At 35.2% G+C, this 22,500-nt stretch overlaps 1 protein-coding gene and 1 pseudogene across 2 annotated transcripts in view; both read left to right on the forward strand.

Annotated features, from left to right (window-relative positions):
- The window catches only part of LOC145260404 (LIM domain only protein 3-like), a 191,381-nt gene that overhangs the window by 95,541 nt on the left and 73,340 nt on the right, over window positions 1-22,500 (forward strand). The gene's annotated exons all lie outside the window — the stretch shown is intronic.
- Window positions 16,395-16,511, forward strand: LOC145260908 (5S ribosomal RNA; annotated as a pseudogene).

The raw sequence follows: 22,500 nt of genomic DNA on the forward strand, positions 1-22,500 counted from the left end.
AGAGAAGATGTTGAAAACTTCCTTCGTTATTCCGTCTTTCATTTCTCCAGTTTTGCTGCCAGCCATGTCTTTGCCACCCTAAATCCTCCTTTCCCCCCACAAATCTCCTTCCTTCCTCTGTTCACTGTTTCACTCTCTTTTCTTTCCTGTGTCGCGTCTGTCACAGACTCCTTGTTCATCTAACCCCTGTGCAATAAGCCGGTCTTAATCCGACCTTAATGTTCCACAGATCTCTTCACCAAAGTACTGCTCCCCAGTTCGCCTTGTCCACGTGTTTAGAGCCTATCTCTCTTTTTCTCTCTGTACGTCTATCTGTCTGTTTCTCTATGCATGTATGTATATTTCTCTCTTTCTTTATCCTCTTTTTCTTTATATCTATATTTCTCTTTTTTCACTTTGTCTGTCTGTCTGCTTATATATATATATATATATATATATATATATATATATATATATATATATATATATATATATATATAATTATTTTTTTTTACTCACCCCACCTTAATAAGTCGTCTTGCGGGGACTTCTGATTTTATCCAAATATTTGTCCGCAGCATTAGCATCATGTCCAGTGTCAGGACGATGTAAATTTGTTCATATTAGTAAAATTATATCTTGCGCTTCTTTTATGGACCATACTTAATAACCTCGTTCAAGATCACAGTGTAGTATTTGTTCTGATGTTAAACTCTACCTTTTCTGACCTCGGTCAGTGAACGAGAAATCCTTCATGACTGAAACAGTTTTCTAATTTTGTTCCTATCCGGAGTGCCTGCACTGAAAACCGACCTTGTGTCTAACTCTGCCCTCGTGGGCAGGCAGGCAAATAAGAACCTCGTAAACTCACTACTTATTACTTTGAATACCTTTACCCTGGCATACGAAAGTGAATTTTTACCTAAATGGGAATTGGGAATAATTTCCCATTAGCCAATTGGTACCCCCATATGGGGAGCGGCATATGTATTGTTTTTAAAATGGATAATTATATATATATATATATATATATATATATATATATTATATTGTTTGTAAAGTTGATAATTATATATATATATATATATATATATATATATATATATATATAGTAAAGTGGATAATAACCATATATATTTTATAACTTACTACCTAACTCTGCACACGTATTGAGCACTGTTGAAGTAAATATTTAAAGTTTCTGAAGAAATTTATATTTTCGTATATTAATTATGTTATGTGAGTAAACGAAGTTGTTATATATATATATATATATATATATATATATATATATATATATATATATATATATATATATAATATATCACTCTCTAAAAAACAACCGAACATACACTCTAGGTCTCCCTATTTCTCTTTATATATCATTATCTATTTCAGGTTCACCCCCCCCCTCACACACACACATACACACATTCCATATTAGAGCTATATGACATCTATCTTTCTCTTTCTTTCTCTATATATGTATCACTCTCTCCGTCTTTCTCGAGTTATCTCTGTCCAAACTATAACAGAAAGATATTACAGACGTTTTCCCTGTCTGTCATACATTTTTCTATCTATCTCTTCTGTATCCTTCTCGATTTCCTTTTGCCTACGCCACACCCACCTAACACCACACAATAAGTCGGCCCTAATCCAATTCTTTTATCCCACTGATCTCTTCGCGGATAGTTCACCCATTTTTTCAGGATAGCTACACTCGTTGGGGCCCTCTCTAACACTCAAATCGAAGATACGGTCATCGTTTTTATAACTCCCAGCACCGCCCTAACATTAGGTCTTTCTCTCGTTGCTAACTTTTCGCCCTTATTTCTTACCACCAAATCCTTCAGGGAGGTAATCGCTACTCACTCCTGCCTGGTTTCCCAAACTAATAGCATTTCAGCTAAGCAGACCCTAATTGCAGTGCTTAAATTTTTTTGCGCATAAGCCTGAAGAATCCTAGAGTGAATGAAACGCGGAATATTCAGTGTAGCTTAATCGCCATATACATTTTATAACTTACTATATATATATATATATATGATGATTGCAACGTCTTGTCGGACAAGTGCCCCTCCCTCAGACACTTAAAGTCCATGAGCCCAGAAATGACTTTTTTTTTTAGTCCTACCGGTGAATTCACACGCTTAAGCAGGCATGACACTGAAGATGATCCTTCAGATTAATTACTATATTCTTCCAGCATTTCGAGCCGCCACGCGTCACAACTTTTCCATCGCCACAGAACTATTTTTTATCGACAATGCCTGAGGGAGTATCCATACACAGATGATGTTACAAAGTCTTAGCTTTGTACGACAGCCTTGTCTCTCTCACTCTCGATTCAAAATGTTTGAAATCCAGCAACAAGCAAGAGCAAGATAGCCAGCAACAAATTAAACTGCAGACCAGCTTAATGCGGATACTGGTCTCCCGCTTTATAGTTTTTAAATCAGAGATTTGCTTCTCCTAGAAAGGTTGCTTTCACCACGCTTTACGGGAGCCCTCTCCACCACAACACATATATACATATACAGAAACACACACGGTGCTAGTTGGCCGTTGACCCGAAAAAGGGTTCATTCGCCCTTTGAAAGGTCTTGGTTTAATCCTTCAGGAAGACCAGCCGCACTCCTAACCAAACAAGTCTGGTGGGGGGAACTAGTTTTGTCGCCGGTGACCCGACCATGAGTCAGGTAGTACTGGGTTACATGGCACCAGTAGCATATATATATATATATATATATATATATATATATATATATATATATATATATATATATATACAGGGTGACCCCACAAAACGGGTCACAAATCTAATTAGTCCCCGTCTCTTAGTGTTTTGTCCGAACGAAATGAAACTTTGGTCATAACTAGTTTATTATATTCAAAACATCACATCAAAACACTAGGGTCTTTGGCCCTTTTTTTCTCCATACTACAGTATATGTTCTAGATATACTTTCTATGTTTTTTTGTTGGGGGGCACCCTATATATATATATATATATATATATATATATATATATATATATGTATATATATATATATATGTGTATATATTAGCAGTTCGGGCCCTCTGTACTGTTCATAACTTTATGTGTGTGTGTGTATATATATATATATATATATATATATATATATATATATATATATATATATATATATATATATATATATTAAAACGTTTGACACATGTCCAGGTAACCTAAATCTTAAATTTCAAATGTTTAGATCCAAAATTGGGTGAGGAGTTTGGCAGTGTTTGCAAAGGTCAACTGTTTATATATATATACACACACACACACACACACACACACATATATATATATATATATATATATATATAGGAGCAAACAGTTAATAAAACATGTTAAAAACACTTTGAAAAAGAGTTAAAAACATATTTAATCTGAAAAGGAAACACTTGATAAGTGGATAGTCCTTAATCCGCAGAGTTTCGAAGAAATACTTTCCTTCTCATTCAGAGGGTAGGAATTAGCAAAATGCTGGATTTTGCATATAAAAGTATTTGATGAAACAACAAGTAAGTCAAACGTCTTACTTGATAACAAAAAGTGGAGCAGAGGGTATATGGTTTTACAAAAAGGTGATGGCACGTGAATGGATAGTCTGGTGAAATGACGGTCATTGGATTATTTACCTTTCACCAGACTATCCACGGATTAAGGACTATCCACTTATCAACTGTTTCTTTTTCAGATTAAATATGTTTTAACTCTTTTTCAAAGTGTTTTTTTAACTTTCTTTATTAACTGTTTGCTTTTATTATAAGTTCTATCTCCTATTTGGTTTTATCGAGCTTTTACATCTGGTTGAGATTACTTTATAAATATTAATTCTTTAATATTTATAATATACTTTAATTTTACCATCTTGGATCATTTTGGTAAATTTGATTGTAATTTTTATTTTATGTATATATATTAGGCACCGCCAAAAATGGCCGCAAAATCAAGTTGTTGTTGTTTTTTAAAACTAAATCACATTTATTAAAATCCATTATTTCAGAGTAACTTTTTTTTCCAGAAAGATAAAACCATGAATTTTATCATATAGAAAACAGAATAATGTAAAACTTTTTCTACTATTTTTAATTAAATTTTAAATGTTAAATTTTCCCAAAAAGTTAACAATTGACATTTTTTTGTCTTGCACAGAAACCGTACTTAAATATTAAAATAAAAGTATTTTGAAATAATTAATTTTTTTATTTATTGTCTAACTAAGATTTAGGATGATTTTCTAAGAGAATATGCAAAAATATTATAATATAAGTACCTGCATTTCAAATAATTCCACTTATTCAGATAGCTAACCAGATATTTCGCGTCGATGTAGAGTCTAGATCGACTCTGTTTATGTTTGCGTTTTATAAGAAGAAAACTATGGAAGACCAAACAGGCCAAAAAAACTTATTTTTCAGTAACGAAAATTTCAATGTATTATTAAGCTGAGCCTGGCCAGTACCAGATGGGTGACCATTTGTATGAGTTTGGTTTTTAATGTGTATGTGTGTGGGGGCCAGGCTCCCCAAAATGGGGGGGGGGCAATTTAAAGCAGAATAAAAAAAAATTTATTTCAGCGCGTTTGGTCCACCGTAGTCGAAAGGCGGCAAACGTTTTCAAACGGGATCGAAAAAAATGATGCTATTTTTAACACAAAGGGCACAATATTAATCGAATTTTTTTTTGTATCGATTATTCAAAGCATGCCCTGTTTAATAATGGCCATGCATTATTCGGCTCGCTAAAAAAAATTGTTAATTTATTTATCAAAAATTTTTAAATGGCTTTTTTCGTATAAATATTAAAAAAAAAATTTTTTTGTTTTGTTTAACTTAAATTAATTATTTTACTTAACATATTCACCGAATTTCACACTTCAAAACTCAAAAGCGGGATAATTAAACACAATCGAAGTTCTGATATTCAGACGTCAAAATAAGGTATGCAAACAATTTTTTTTTTTTTTTAATCTATAATTCTGTCCCTTACAACAACACAATATGTTTTGTTCAGTTTCAGATGATTTTGAGCATATTTGTTCCCACTTCAAAACAAGGGGGGTTTTGTAAGCAAAAAAAAAAATATATATATAAATATCGTTTATGAAAAATAAGTACATTGTTATAAAGTTCATTCTTCTCCTAATAATCGCTGAAAATTTCGTATTGATCGGATAATTACCTGATATTTGGTAGATTTTTAAAAAGACGGTCCGTCAAAAAGTACTGACCTGTCCCCCCCCCCAGTTTTGGCGGTGCCTAATATATATATATATATATATATATATATATATATATATAGATAGATAGATAGATAGATAGAGAGAGAGAGAGAGAGAGAGAGAGAGAAAGGGGGGAAGAGAGAGTGAGAGAGAGGGCGTGGGGGGAGACAATATCCATAAAATAAGAAAATGACCGTATAACTATATATACTGATGTATACAGATTTATAAATTTATTTAAAAACTATTGTACACCAAAATGCACCTAATGATGAACCGTCCTTATTGAATACATGGATAAATCCGTATACATCATTACATTTTATATTGTCGTTTCCTTTTTTTATTGATAGTCTATATAAGCCTCAAAACAATTTGGTGAGCTTTGCATCATTCCGATAAGTCTCCTCTTAAAGAATCGATCTTATTCTTAGCCTTTTCAATCCCCCTCTGTATATATATATATATATATATATATATATATATATATATATATATAAAAACGGCTCCTTCAATCTTTGACAGACTATAGATACTCACGAAGGGGTGCCTGTACGTGAAATTTTTGTGATAGGGGTGCGCGATCTCCAACCATACTGCTTCAAATTCCCAAATTCCCAAATAATCACCCATCTATTACTAACCAGGCTCAACGTTGCTTAACTTGGATGATCTGACAAGAATCGTGTGTCAACACGATTATGCATATATATATATATATATATATATATATATATATATATATATATATATATATACACTCGGGTTTTTTTTATATTCAAAAGTAATGGACTAATGAATTCAACCAGGTTGTTAGATAGTGCTCAATAAAAAGAGCTGATAATACTTGTTTATTGTTATATGTGAGCATGTTTATATAACAATAAACAAGTATATATATATATATATATATATATATATATATATATATATATATATATATATATATATATATATATATTACGATGCTTTTCTTTTTTTTTTTTAATTAGACCAATATTTGCTTTATTCCAAATATCAATAGTTGGCATTTACAATTTAAATACAATTTTTGGTATATGGCCGCCGTGGCCGCGGCTGGCGCGTAAATAGCGTAATATAGAGGCCCAGTTTTTGCAACCTCTACGTATTAAATTAGGCTGCATTTCAACAATAACAACACCAACAACAACGTGTGCAATGTAATCTTTCAATGGTCTATTGTGTCTGGTTTATCAGCGCAGACATACAACTTTCCAAAGGAAAATAATCTAATTAAGGTTTAATCGCACGAATAAAATGGTGAGTTGACAGGTGAGTTTACTGAAATGTCGCTCATGAAATGTTTCTTTCGGTAAATTGATCGTATCATTCGCAATTTGCAAACGCTGGTCGAGTGTCAGTGTTTTTATGATGAATTGCCAAACCAAGCTGAACTCCAATTTACTGATAGTTGCCAAATTTGCAAATATTTTTTATCAAAATTCGCCGTCCCTAAAAAAAACTCTCCATATATGTGTGTGTGTGTGTGTGTGTGTGCGTGTCTGTGTGTGTATGCGTATCGTTGTCGGTGTATGTACGTGTGTGTGATTGCGTGTGTGAATGTGGCTAAAATAACAATCCAAATGTTCTTTAAACTAAGAAATCTGCCCCCCCCCCCAAAAAAAAAAGACAAATTTCTCCCCATGGAAAGTTGTAACAAGTTCTCACGGAATTAGCCTCGATTTCAATCTCATGTTTTTCGACTCAAACAGGTCGACCTTTTCAGGCAGTAGCCGCCCACCGATCCCCTCTCTCTTTGCCTTTTTCTTCTTCTTTTTCTTCTTCTTCTTTTTCTTTTTCTTCTTCTTCTTCTTCTATTTTTTTCTTCGTGTTCATGTTCTTTTTTCATCTTTCTTTCGCACTATATCATATATATTTTACAACCTTTCTCATTCCTTTAATCTTCTATCCCCCCCTCCATCGTTTTCTTCTTCTTCTTCTTCTTCTTCTTCTTCTTTATTAATTCTTTCCTCTTCACTTTTTCTTAGATCATTTTTTTTGTTGCTTTCTCCTTCCTCTACCCTCCCCGGATTTCTTGACGTTATCAGTCTATTATCAGGCAGGCTTTATACCCTGTCCACCGGCGACGCCCACCTCCTCTTCTTCCCACATTCCCAACACGCGCGAATAATTGGTCCTCCATATGTTTACTTACATTATACACTCGACTTATTCCGTTTCGTGGTCGGTCTTAGCACGTTTTGTTTATGTTTTGTGTTTGGCATATGAAGATGGGGGGGGGGTACGCTTTCCACTATCCTCGCGTCTCAATTGGAAGGTTCGTCGGTCGGGCGGTCACCAGTAACGTGTCACGTGTCGTATTGTGGATGCGTTAATTTGTCTGTCGCCGGCGGAACTCATACTGTGTTTGGTTTATCACGTAAGTTTGGAATAACAGTTTCGTCGGTCTGTCACTGTTAAAATGTTAAATAACCATTTCTTTGGACTAAATACCAGTTTCGTTGTAATAGATCCATCGTTCTGGCAGTGTTGAGTTTGAAATAGCAGCGCAGTCCGGGCGTTGGTCTGTCACTGCTAAATATTAAATAACAGTTTCATCTGTTTGTCACCCTTATATTTGTTTGATCTGTAACTATTAAGTTTGAAGTAACAGCTTATGGTCTGTCCTTGTTAGGTTATGCCTTCGGGCCAAGATCAAATTGTAGTATCTGTTCTGCTGCTAGACTTCAATATTTTGTTCTCGGTTAGTGGAAGAGGAATTCTTCACGACTGAGACATTTTTTATTTTTGTTTCTTTTCTTTACATTAAAAAAAAAAAAACAAAAAAAAAACGCCGCTGGTGTCTAACTCTGCCCCCGTGTGGATGCAAAGTAAATAGGAACAATTTCGTCAGTTTGTCATTTTTTGATTTTGAAATAATAGTTTCGTTGATCTGTCAGTTTTACGTAAAATTTAAAATAACAATTTTGTTGTTCTGTCGTTGTAAAGTATAAAATCACAATTAAGTTTGAGTAGCTTTTTAATGGAAACTTGCACATATTGAATAGATGGGTCTTCATAACTTTCATGCACACACACACACACACTTGTACTTTTGCTAGTATATATATATATATATATATATATATATATATATATATATATATATATATATATATATATATATATATATATATATATAGTTTAAATGTAACATTTGTTAATCTTTCCAAATAGTAGCCCCTTACGTCAAAGTGGCTATATGCTTTCTAAGGGGTGAATATGAGTACAAAAACATCCTTTTCTCTTTTTCCTATTTCCTGCTTTCATAATCACTATACATGCCTATAAACTTTCACTGTTAAATAGTTTTTTTATGCAAATATGATTAATTTCATACTTGCAATTCCTTTGAATGCTTTAATTAGCAAAATTTATTGTATATTTCCCTTGATGAGAAGAATTGCATTTTTCGAAACTCCACAGAATAAGGTCTTTCAAGGTTATTTGTACTCCTTGTCGGATGATTAAAAATTCTGTATACGTTTATTTACAGGATTTTAATGTTTTTCTTTATTTGAAAATTTTAATAAATTTTCAATAAGATTTTCTAACATATATATATATATATATATATATATATATATATATATATATATATATATATATATATAGTTTTTCCTAACACGTCAAACATGGATTTGTTTGGCAAATACGCGGCATGGATTGGATCGGCTGGCCGAGTGAACGAATTTTTTTTTTATTTCTTTTTTGTGTTTGAGTTGGACTTCCACTCCAACTGGAATCTATACGCATATTATCACAGGCACTGAATCGACAAAGAGAGACAGAAAGAAAGAGAAAGAGAGAGAGAGAGAGAGACATAGAGAGAGAGAGAGCGAGAAAGTGAAAGAGAGATAAAGAAAGAAAGAAAGAGAGATGGGGGAGAGGTGATGGGTTGGGGGTCGGGGTTGCGATTGAGCAATGTGTTGTGAGAAAAGATCTGGTGGCGGGGTGGCGGATACTAAGAAACCAAAACAAAGATGGCGACTTCCTTTTCTTAAACAGTTCTTCCTTTTTCTGCCTGTTTTCAGTTCGTTCTTGTTCTGCGAATTCGTCTTCTGTCTTTCCTGTCGTATTTTAGTCCCTCGTATTCTTTGCGGACGAAGGGATGGGACTGCCGCCCCTAGAGTGCTGACATTTTGTTTCCCTTTGGCTCCCCCTCGGGCGATTTCTTTCCATTGACCTTTCTTTTTTTCAATGGAATTAAACAGACAGACAAACACGCGGACCGACGTAGACAGATAAATTAATAAACACGCAGACAGACGTATGTGCAGACTAATAAATACCGAAGGAAAAACAAACTTCTCAACCCAAAAAGGAAGCGCGCGTGTGCGCGCACACACACACACATACACACACACACATTTATATATATATATATATATATATATATAAATATATAAATATATATATATATATATATAAATATATATATATATATAAATATATAAATATATATATATATATATATATAAATATATAAATATATATATATATATATATATATATATATATATTTATATATATATATATATATATATAAAGTAATGAAATCAAAAGGATGTAGTGTTTACCTGATATACGCGATGGTAAACTTCAATCTAATATAAATAAAAGTATTTATATATAGATAATTTAATCCCAACCGAATAAAAAGCTCAGTACGCAATAAATTTATTTATTATAAGAGAAAGAAAATTAAAACTGTAAGTTGAAATTTACAATCAAAATTTATTGTTCGTTATTGTGTTGGTTATTTATTGTAATTGATTGTAAATTTCAACTGAAAGTTTGAATGTTCTTTCTCTTATATATATATATATATATATATATATATATATATATATATATATATATTATATAATTGAAATATAATTAAAAGGTGTGATTAAATTGCAAAATTACGATGAAAATAAAAATCGAATAAGTTACAACATTATTAATCCATCAAAAATTCAAACAGGTACTTATAATAAAGAAAAGTCCTTAATCCATGAATTTTCAAATATAAAATCTTTTCATCAGCGGATAAACCCTAATAACAAAAAAACCTCTCTGATTAGCTTTACTTTGCAAAAATATAAAAACATTTGGTGATGGAGAAGAATAAGCGACTCGATCTCCACAGCAAACAACGCCATACAAAAAAAAAAAAAAGTTCTATTTCTATAAAAATGAAATCAGTAAATATTTCACTAAGTGATTAACCTTTTGTAGCACTAAAACTAATTCAGAGCAATGAATCAATGATGTTTTATATACTATCTTACGGAAAAAACGTTAATTAAGTATAATTTGTATATATTTTTTACCTGACACGATCTTCGAGTCGCCTATTCTTTCTGCGTTACCAAGCATTTTAAAGACATATTTTAGAATTAAATATAATGATGACGTTAAAGTAAAAATCAAGTAATGAATAAAAAACAAAAAAAAAACAAAAAAAACAGGTAATTAGTCAGCCAATTAATAAATTAGTTAAGTTTTTAGCTGTGAGGGTAGAAATCTGATTGGCTTATATTGAAAAAAAAAGTCCATTAATTTTGACTATATGAATTAACCTGTGACGGTGTACTCCTTGATAATAATAAAGAAAATACAATCCAAAGTGTTAACTGATCATAATTAAGTTATATATATATATAAATATTATATATATATATATATATATATATATAAATATTATATATATATATATATATATATATAAATATTATATATATATATATATATATATATATATATATATATATATATAATAAAGTTTAATATATATATATATATATATCTATAATATTTATTACGACACTATATATACATATTTCAAGGTCGTACCATTGGTTTCATTACGCCGAATCAACCATAAGAGGTTGGAAAGAGTCAGCGCAAATTCATCAGCGACATTGAAAACTGAAACAATGCAAAGTGAACAAATAGAGAAAAAAAAAAAAAACGTTAAAAGACATAACTTTATAATTGGCGCCAATAGATTATGGTTATGGAAGCTAGAAAGCGCTCGTGTGTGTAAGTGTATGAGTGTGTGTGTGTATGTGTGTGTATACATATGTATACTTTTGTAATTTTTAGTTTTTTACATACATATATACATATATCCATATATATGTGTGTGTGTGTATGTATATATATGTACACTTTTGTATTTTTTTTGTTTTTATATACATTCATACGCGAATTTTTTTTTTAAATCTTTTTCTGAAACATATCGTTAGTAATCATTTCTAATACCATAAGTATATTTTCATGCTATTCATATTATTTCATTGGTTGTGCTGTACGTCTTACACCTATTTCGTTTTATGGTGTAGATTAAGCAAACAACTCATCACAGTCCTATACAAACCAATAAAAACCCTAACCCACATAATCTATATAATACTAAAAGTCTATGGATCTTGTATGTTTGCAATCAGATTTCCGGTTTTCAACATCCGGTTGCGCATGCGTAAATAGCAACGTCTTCAATCCGTTATTCCAATTCCGGAATTTTTATATCGCTTTTAATACAAACAATTTCATTTAATTTGATCAAATAGTTTTTTTTTTTTTTTAACGGCTAAAAACATTCAACTTCGTAAAGTCTGTCGCAGTTTCAAAAAAACTTCTCCCTTTTAAAAAACAACACTCATTATTAATAGAAACAGCGGCGGTGAAAGAAAACACCTCTCACTTTCACTCTCATAGATTTCAACACTCCTACTCCCTCTGTTTTCGTTACGTACGCGAGAAATAGTTACGTGTATGTGTGAGAGAGAGAAAAAGGGAGCGATGTAAAACTGGATAGTTAAGCGAAAGGAAAACATAAAAGTTTTTTTAAAACACTCAAATAGTACAAAAAATGTTGTAAATAGAAAAGTATTGTCTTAGTTTTAGTAACCTTATTATTAGCATATGAATACAATATTTATTTTCTGTACAAGAAGTGCTTAAGCACCCGTGCTTTTCAGCGATACATATTCAATAAAATAAATTGATTAATATAATTAATCTGGATATAAGAGAGTTAGAACCTGATAAGAAGTCTCAATTAAGCAAAAGGATAACAAAAGTTTACTTTAAAAAAAATTAATTGTACAAAAAATGTAAATAGAAAAGAATTGTCTTAATTTTATTGACCTTATTATTAACATACAAGTTAAATATTTTACACAATGGGTACTGAATGTTTGCTTAAATTAAATGAAAAAAAGTTACATTTTATTTTCATTTTCTATTTAAAAAGCCATTATTAACATGTGGAGAGTGTTTTTTTTTTTATTATTCTGTACTTTCAACTAACAATTTCATTTAAAAGATGATATATCAAAATTTGAATTTAACTATAATAAGGATTATGATACCTGTTCAGTGCATATTTACCTATAAGTATGACCAACCACTTATAATTCAGTAACTGTAATTTAAAAAAAATAACAATTATAATAAACAGAACGACTCATAGAAATCTATCTATATTCTTTTTTCATTTTAATATACTTTCATAGAAATGCTTCTGTTATGTAAAAAAAAAAACTATTTTCTTTATGCCACAAGTGTCACGCTCATACATGAATTCCATAGCTAATATAACGTACTGACCCAACGGGTCACGGGTGGTCTAGTTTATACTAGATTTGCATGCCTTTTGAAGATTGTAAGGCTATTCTATGGTTAAAATTTTATGCCAATTAGTAAACAAAAAAAAATATTTTGAAATCAAGAAATATGCACAAATTTACCTATATTTGTATATATAGTGTCCTGTAAGCTAGCGTCAGTTTTGCTGCTTCGGTTATTTCCCTTGTGACCTTGCCAGGCCATTAATTAAATTAAAAAAAGATGGATGGGTAAAAGTTACAAAGAACTTTATTACATTATCAGATCAATTTGTCCTTAGGTTTCTTTCCTATCCCAAGACACTACGAGTCTACTAACGAACTGACTTCTCGATGGGCTTCCTCAAGTCTAATGCAAACAAACTCTTTCTGAACCGTCCTATTGTTCTTAATTAACATTCCACTCATTGGTTTCAATCACTTCGTGACGCCGATCATCTTTCATATCCTCGAGTGTTTCCGAGCCTTGATAGGTGGCGCACTATCCCTAAAAGAAAGAAGACATTCAAATATATGTGTTGTCACACACACACACACACACACACACACACACACACACACACACACACACATATATATATATATATATATATATATATATATATATATATATATATGAATATTTGGCTCAATCCCGACCGGTCCAACAATTTGATGACATACGAGTTGGCTTTCAAAGCTAAATTCGAAATTCGATCGACAATCCTTCTAACCATCTAGATATTATTGCAGTACACTCTTAGCTATCTATTTCAATCTGGCCAGAGGTATCTATTTAGCTCTATTCACATGTATGTATGCATGCATGCATGTATGTATGTAGGTATGTTTGTATGTGTGTTTGTGTGTATGGGTGTATGTATGTTTGTATATATATATTCATGTATGTATGTGTTTATGTATGTTTGTATGTGTGTATATGTGTTTTTTTACGTATGGGCCTAACAAGACATTCGCGGATTCATAGTAAAAGAAACTGGAATCTTAGAAAGATCTCCATCATTTCAGAAATTATATAATCATCAGGACTCATGAAAAAGAACTTTCCAAAACTACCTGGTAAATATACTTCACGAACCACGTGCAAGATGAGTAAAATCAATCGACTTAAAGCGAGGGTTAGAATCTTTAAAGAGAGAGAGAGAGAGAGAGAGAGAGAGAGAGAGAGAGAGAGAGAGAGAGAGAGAAAGAGGGGGGTGCATTCAGTTGGAATGAAATAGCGAAGGAATGTATCCCCCATGCCCCATCCCCAGCTAGGAGAAAATGATAACAAAATAAAAAGATAAAAAAATTAATATCCGAGCACCCCTACCAGAAGGAAAGTTTTTGTATCGCGTAGTTGAACGTTACCGTTGTGCTGAAGCTGGGTTAAAGAGCCATCTACGTGCACACAAGTTCACAGCGATTAACTGATGCGATGATTAACTCCTGTCAGGAAGAAGCAATTATAATCTATCTATCTAGCTAGCTAGCTAGCTATCTTTGTATGTATGTATGTATGTATGTATGTATGTATGTATCTATCTATCTATTTATCTATCTCTCTATCTCTCTATCTCTCTATCTATCTAGCTACCTGGTGCTAGCAGATCAGGCTGTCTGAAGATATTGGCTTCCTGAGACGAAATGCATCTAACATTGATGCTTTTTTGCTTTTTCTACTTCCTTTTGCAAAACTCAATCATGTTCTGCAAATCCAAGAACAAAAACAACAACCCGCATTCCTCCCTTTTATTTCTTCCCATTTCCCCTTTCTCTTTTTATCTCTCTCACTTCCTCACTGGTTTCCTAACTTAAAATATACCAAACATTAATACTATAACCCTTTTCCCTCTCCCATTGCAAAACTCATTCATGTTCTGCAGGGCAATCCACTATAAAACAACCAACATCCTCTATAAAAAAAAACCCAAACCAAACCAACCAACCTACAAAAGCTTGAAGAATAAAAACCTTCTACAAAATAGTAGGATGCAACATGAATTCTATTTCAGAAATAACTGAATTCGACATTAAATACCTCGAAAAGGGTTGATATGCCGGAAAAACAACCAAACCAAACTTTACAAATACATATTCGAAGATATAAAGAGCTCGAGGCATAAAAACTGCTTCCACAATAACTGGATTCAGCATTAAATAACCCGAAAAGATTTGATGTACCGTAAAACAAAAGAAAACAAAACCTATCTATCTATCTATCTATCTATCTATCTATCTATCTATCCATCTATCTATCCATCTCTCTATCTATCAATTTTCCGGAATGATGACCAACCGACCGATATTAAGACCTTCTGGTGAACAAGAAACAACAAACGCATCCTCCTCATTTGCGTCAACTCGATTAGATCTTTTGGGAGTTTTCTTTTCTGTTGGGGCCTGTGGAGACAGTGGGCAGAGGGGCGGGTCATTGCAAGAGTTTCGAGCGGCGATGTAGAAGAAACTAATAAACACAACGTTGGGAAGCCGAAACGCCCGAGGAGAGAAGAAAAAGAAAAAAAAAAAAAAGAAAAAAAAGAAACGCCTATTTGTGTACGGATTTTCCCAAAACGTAGGTAACCTAAGGGGTAGGAAACACTAGTAGAGAGGTTCGACCTGACGGGTGGTGGAAGGTTACCCGGAAGAAAAACAGAGAATTGTTTGCTGTCGTTTCTGTGTTTATTTATTTATTTATATATTTATTTATTTTGTGCCTCTCAAAAGAAAGACTGTCACTGCTATGTATACAGTCATTATACACGAAAGTGCTGCACGTAAAGCTGTGGCTGTTTTCTAAAAATGCTAAGAAAATTAATTCGGTTCTAATATATATATATATATATATATATATATATATATATATATATATATATATATATATATATATATGCAGAAATTAAAGAAAACGGAGTTGTCAATTTAAAGACACCCTGTATGTATGTATGTATGTATGTATGTATGTATGTATGTATGTACAACATAGTGTGTCAGGTCATGTCATATGCTACTGGTACCATGTAACCCAGTACTACCTGCCTCATGGTCGGGTCACCGGCGACTAAACTGGTTCCCCCACCAGACTTGTTTGGTGAGAAGGGCGGCTAGTCTCCCTGGAGGATTAAAAACAAGACCTTCCAAAGGGCGAATGAATTCTTTTTCTGGGTCAACGGCCAACTAGCACCGTGTATATTTGTGTGTGTGTGTGTATTGGGGTGGAGAGGGCTCCCGTAAGCCGTGGTGAAGGCAACCTTTCTAGGAGAAGCAAATCTCTAATTTAAAAAACCATAAAGCGGAAGACCAGTACCCGCATTAAGCTGGTTTGCAGTTTAATTTGTTGCTAGCTATCTTGCTCTTGCATGTTGCTGGATCTCAACATTTTGAACCGAGAGAGAGACTTAGCTGTCGTACAAAGCTAAGACTCTGTAACATCATATTTGTATAGATACTCCCTCAGACATTTGGAATCATGGATTTTAAATGTCTGAGGGAATGGCACTCGTCTGAAAAGACGTTGCAATCATCATTTATGTATGTATGTACGTACGGCATAATCACGTTGACACACCGGTTCTCGTCAGATCACCGAAGTTAAGCAACGTTGAGTCTGGCTAGTATCAGATGGGTGACCATTTGGAAATTCTAGGCGCTGTATGTGCTTTCCGCTTATCATGGCATTGTTTTCAGTCGTCCTCAACTTCCACTTGCCACTGGTATTCGACAATGTCGACTCACAGATTGCGCAACACTTGTCACAAAAATTTCACGTGCGGGCACCCTTACAGTGGGTATCCATAGTCTGTCAAGACTCAAGGAAGTCTTTTTTTTGTGATGTATGTATGTATGTATGTAAATTTGTAGTCAGGTCATGTCATATGCTACTGGTACCATGTAACCCAGTACTACCTGCTTCATGGTCGGGTCACCGGCGACTAAACTGGTTCCCCCACCAGACTTGTTTGGTTAGGAGGGCGGCTAGTCTCCCTGAAGGATTAAAAACAAGACCTTTCAAAGAGCGAATGAACCCTTTTTCGGTGTCAACGGCTAACTAGCACCGTTTGTGTTTGTGTGTATTTATGTGTGTGCTGGGGTGGAGAGGGATCCCGTAAGCCGTGGTGAAAGCAACCTTTTTAGGAGAAGCAAATCTCAGATTTAAAAGAACATAAAGCGGAAGACCAGTACCCGCATCCAGCTGGTCTGCAGTTTAACTTGTTGCTGGCTATCTTGCTGTTGCTTGTTGCTGGATCTCAACATTTTGAACCGCGAGAGAGACTTAGCTGTCATACAAAGCTAAGACTCTGTAACATCATCTGTGTATAGATACTCCCTCAGGCATTTGTCTATAAAAATGGTCCTGTGGCGATGGAAGTCATTTTTGGGCTCATGGACTTTAAGGTCTAAGAGAGTGGCACTCGTCTGACAAGACGTTGCAATCATCATATATGTATGTATATTATCAAAGCAGCTGTTGTACGGCGAGCTAGCGGCTGGCAAGCGCTCACAGCACAAGCCAAAGAAAAAAGTCAAAGATTGCGTGAAAAACAATCCAGAAACTTGACATAAATGTTGAGAGGTGAGAATAGAAGTGAGTGGCACAGAGTTGCGTATCTGAGAGTCCCAAGGTATTAAGAGGAAAGGACGTGGAAGAGTCAGAGCTTCAGAGAAATCTGCGTAAAGGGTCTGTGAAAGAATTAGACGCTCGTAAAGCTGGCTGGAAGTGTGAAGCATGTGGACGCTTTCTACTATCCAAGACCGGACATATGAACCACATAGAGTCACATGAAAGTCGCCCTTATGTACCTTTATCTCCATGACCTGATCCTTCCGGCCAAGATCACAGTGTAGTATCTGATCTGATGCTTAACTTCACATTTTCTGTCCTCGATCAGTGGAGAAGAAATCCTTCATGACTGAATTTTTTATCTTTGTTCCTATGCAGAGTACCCCTTTTTGGAGAACTAGATGCCCCTCATTAAAAAATGACCCTGTGTCTAACACTGCCCTCGTGTTGAGGCAAGTTAATAGGAACAACCTTTATGGTGTGTGGCAAGAGGTGCAAGTCGGCTGCTGGTTTAAAGAGGCATGCGGTTGTCCACAGAGACACCATACCATAGAGTGGTTTCAGTTAATCCGGTGCAGACACTCGACTTCATATATCATCTTTGCTTCAGGCCATGTAAGTCGGCTGATGGCTTGAAGAGCCACCTACGTAGCCATGGGAGATGAACAGAGGGTGGGGGCTGATGGTAGGGATTTTGCTAGGCAGGACGGCGACATTTGCAAAGATGAAGCAATCGTCATGTATGTGTGTGTACATCTCTGCATGTGTGTGTCAATGATGCGGACGGATTCATAAAATATAAAGCTCTCTAGGCGGTTCATAATGTTTCTATCATCAATAAGATCCCTGTCACTGCTAAATTACAGTACGCCGATGATTAACATGCCTAACCCTAACCCAAGGCTCGAAAGTCGCGACTACTCTACTACTTTAGTGATAGCTAGGAGAGGACCAGAGTCATACATTGCCCAACGATATTATTGAGAAAACGGCTCGACTGGGATTCGACCACGACATCGATGATTTCCCTGCTGGAGCGATTTCACTTCCAGTCGTATCTGCACGCATTGGCGGCGTGCGGGTTCACACCAGTGTTACCTCCCCTTGGCGTCGGCGATTATTTCTGCCATAAAACATTTTGGCATATTTTCCTTCGCGTGCGAGAAATAAAAGGAAAAAGTAAAACAATTTCTAAAATGGCCGCTTGATAATGCATCGAAAAGCAAACAAGAAATAAAAATAAAAAAAAATAACAATACAATCAAGACGTTCGTGATTTGTCATAGTAAACAGATGAAATTGACATGTTTAAGGCAAAATAAATTCTCCTTCCCTCTTTCTCTCTCTCCAGAAAGGGGAAGATGAGGAAATAAAGAGAGTGATAGCCAGAGCGAGCGAGAGAAGGAGACAGGGGGGGGGGAGAACGATACAGCTAGACAGAAACAAAGAGTTGGGGGGGGAGGAGAGAATGGAAGCAAAGAAGATAGAAGGTTACAGATAGATATAAACAAAAACTGTGTATGTGCGAGAGAGAGAGAGAGAGAAGGGAAAGGGTGAAGATATAGCGACAACAGGGAAAAGAGATAGAAGGAGTACAAGAGAGAGACGGGGGAACAGACAAGCTGAAAGAGAGAGCAACATAGCAACAAAGAAGGAAAGAGAGAGGGGGAGAGATATATCAAGAAAGTAGGAAGTTAACAATTAAACAAACCGCGAGAAGGCGAGAGAGAGAAAGAGAGAGAATGAGAGAGAGAGAGAGAGAGAGGGTTAGAGAGAGAGGTGAGGATAGATAGAAGCAAAGCGTGAAAGAGAACACGAGAAGGGAGACAGACAGACACCGAGAGAGAGATGGAGAAAGAGAGAGAGAAAGAGAGAGAGAGAGAGAGAGAGAGAGAGGAAAATAACTATAAAGAAGAAAAAAGAAAGAATAAATGTGTGTGAGAAACAGTGAATGTTTGGGAGAAAGAGAGAGAGAGAGTTAATGTGTGTGTAAGAGAGAGTGAGTGTATGTGTGAGAGTATGTGTGTGTGCGTGAGTGAGATAAATTGATTGTGTGTGTGAGAGAGAGTGAGAGAGAGTGAGAGGCAGTGTGTGTGTGTGTGTGTGTGTGTGTGTGTGTGTGTGTGTGTGTGTGTGTGACGGGGAGAAAATGAGTAGAGAGAGAAGAGAGAAAGGGCTGAGAGAAAGACACAGAAAGAGAGTTGAAGAGTGCTAGAAATACAGAGAGAGAGAGAGAGAGAGAGAGAGAGAGAGAGAGAGAGAGAGAGACAGACAGACAGACAGACAGACAGATAGACTACAGGGGGTGGGCGAGTTCTGTGTAAAATTTGAGGGCAGGGTGTCGGCCATTCCAGTCATTACAGTGATTCCAGCCAATTTATTTTTATCACTTTTTGGTTTTCAAAAATATTCAATTTTCGTCCAATTTCATTTCAATGAAAATAGTTCTTAAATTTAAGAAAAATTATAAAAATACAATTAGAATCGTTGACTGTTTTTTTCTTATGTTTGTTGTTGTTGTTGTGGTAGTGGTGTTGGTGGTGGTGGTAGTTGGTTGGTTGGTTGGTTATAATTATCAATATCATTTATGTTTTATCGGCTTCCTCTCCAAATGTAATTTTTTCTCTAGATTCTTTTAGAGGGAGGTCTCTTCACGTCTTTCTCTCTCCCTCTTTCCCCCTTTCTCTCCATCTATCTCTCTATCTATCTACCTATATCTATCTGTCTATCTGTTTATCTATCTCTCACTCACACACGTACGCACACACATACTCACAGACACCCATTTTCTCTCTCTCTCTCTCTCTCTCTCTCTCTCTCTCTCACGCATTCATGCACACACACTAACTCTCTCTCTCCCTCAAACGCGTATTCTCTCATACATCAATTAGCTCTCTCACACACACATTCATTCTCACACACACACTCATCCTCTCTCTCTTTCTCTCTCTCTCTCACACACACACACACTAACTCTCAGAATCTCTCACACACATTAACTCTCTCACTCCCTCATTCTTTCTCTTTTTCTCTTTTTTTTTTACCCAGTGATCACCACTTATCAAGGGCCGGAAGCCACTTCGGGATAAGGGTTATTGCAAGTACATTACGTTAGTGTGGAGATTTGATGAAGTGTTTACTTAAGGGGGCGGTTCATTAGGAATTTGTTAACGTTGGACTTGAACACATCCAAGTTGTAGTCCGGTGGGAAGCAGGCAGACGGAACAGAGTTCCACAGGCGTGCAGTTCTAAGAAAGAAGCTTTGTTCATGGAATCCACGTTTTGATTTAGGCACAGATAAAAAGTGGGGGAAATTTTTCATTGTGGATTCAGCTAGATGGGTGTTTTTCGTGAAAGATTGGCGAGGGGGGGAACCAGAGATTGGAGTTCAGACGAGCACCTGCCATGGAAATAACGATAAAACAAGGATAGGCTTGCAACGTCTCTTCTGTGGGAGAGAGATTTCAGGGTAGAGAAAAGGGCATCTCCGACTAAGCCACGAAGGCTATTTTGTACTCTGTCAAGGCAAGATAGGCTGTTTTTAGCAGCTCCTGAATAGAACAGTTAATAAGTAGAAAGAGAAAAGGAGGGCGACATATATAAAGAGTATGATGGACGCGAGAACGATAGTTAACGTGTTTATTTTATTAAAGATGCACACGCACATGTCCCCACCAGGGCAGAGTTAGATGAAAAATCGGTTTTTAATGCGGAAGAAAATTCAACTCCCCAAAATGATGGTACTCTAGATTGGGGAGAAATAATGAGAATTACCTCTGTCGAGAATTGAATCAGAACAGACACTACACATTGCCCCAACGTCCTTCGATTTCTTCTGTCGGTCATCCCTCCTTCTATACACAGCAGGAAAACGTAACGCAAGTCCGAAGATGGAAAAAAATTAGTCATCGTCTCTAAAGAAAGGTTTGGGGAGTCTTGTCTATTAAAATTTGTCTGGTCAGCCCCGTCGGCATTCCCTGGTCAGGGTGCCTCAGGCAGTTAGCAATAAACTGACTGCTCCGCAAAGAGAAAAGATAATGCCTGGGAAGATGTAAGATCCTAGTTGCTCACAGCTAACAATTTTGAATATCATTTACTTGTTGTCTAGTCGTAAGTCTGTCAAGTATCACATTACATCTTTGTTAGTCTGTCAGGCTTAAGTTTATAATGACACTTTCAGTCATGAACACGTAGATTGATTGAAAGAATTTTATTTTAGATTCAACTAAGCATGTTTTTAAGGAGCTTTGTCCGTCTTTCGTTTGTCTCTCTTGTTCTGACATAATCTATATATCTATAAAAGTGAAAATGTGTGTGTGTGTGTGTCTTTGATCGTGAAATTTGGTATATAGAGTATTCAGATATATGAAAATTTTTAATCGGTTTTACTCCGGAAAAACGGCTGCTGAGGTGTCAAAATCGAAAACATTTGTATGTGGGAGGGGGGGATCATCGAATTTTTATCTGTTTGTCAACTGTTTCACGAATGCGCATGCATGAATCGTTCGCATGACAGGTTCCTTATGTTAAGAATAAGCAGGTTCGAAAACACGTTTTTAAATCGTGTCAAACTGGCCTAATGGTTATCGTACTTGAATCACTGTCTTAGGTTTTGATTTCGATCTCGGCTCGAGTATTTTTTATTATTTATTGCAAGTGAATTGTTTAGCAAAAAATATAATATTCGCGTGCATATGTCTTGGTTTCTTTATGAATTAAAATATAATATGTATGCATATTTTACGACCAGGCAACGCCAGTCGACCTGTTAGCACTCAATAAAGTCGGAATAACTTTCCGATGATCAATATTGGTTATAGATATCCTTTGCGTAAGCATTAAACACTGTCGCCCGTACGTCGATCTTTAGACGCTGCCTACCTAAGCATGGTATAACACAAGGTCAGAAAGAAGGAATGTCGAGCCAGCGCTCCTAAATGTGGGGCATTTTGGCCTAGAAATCATTACCGATCGATATTTCCCGATTGGATCGCCTCAAACAACAAGGAAAAAACTTGCTCAACCCAAAAGCGTGATGGCATGACCTGAGAGGGTGGACCTCCTAGGTAATACCAGGCGGCGTACC

Source organism: Euprymna scolopes, chromosome 36 (genome assembly GCF_053919585.1).
Source record: "Euprymna scolopes isolate OS-2025 chromosome 36, ASM5391958v1, whole genome shotgun sequence".
In the NCBI taxonomy this organism is placed as follows: domain Eukaryota; kingdom Metazoa; phylum Mollusca; class Cephalopoda; order Sepiida; family Sepiolidae; genus Euprymna; species Euprymna scolopes.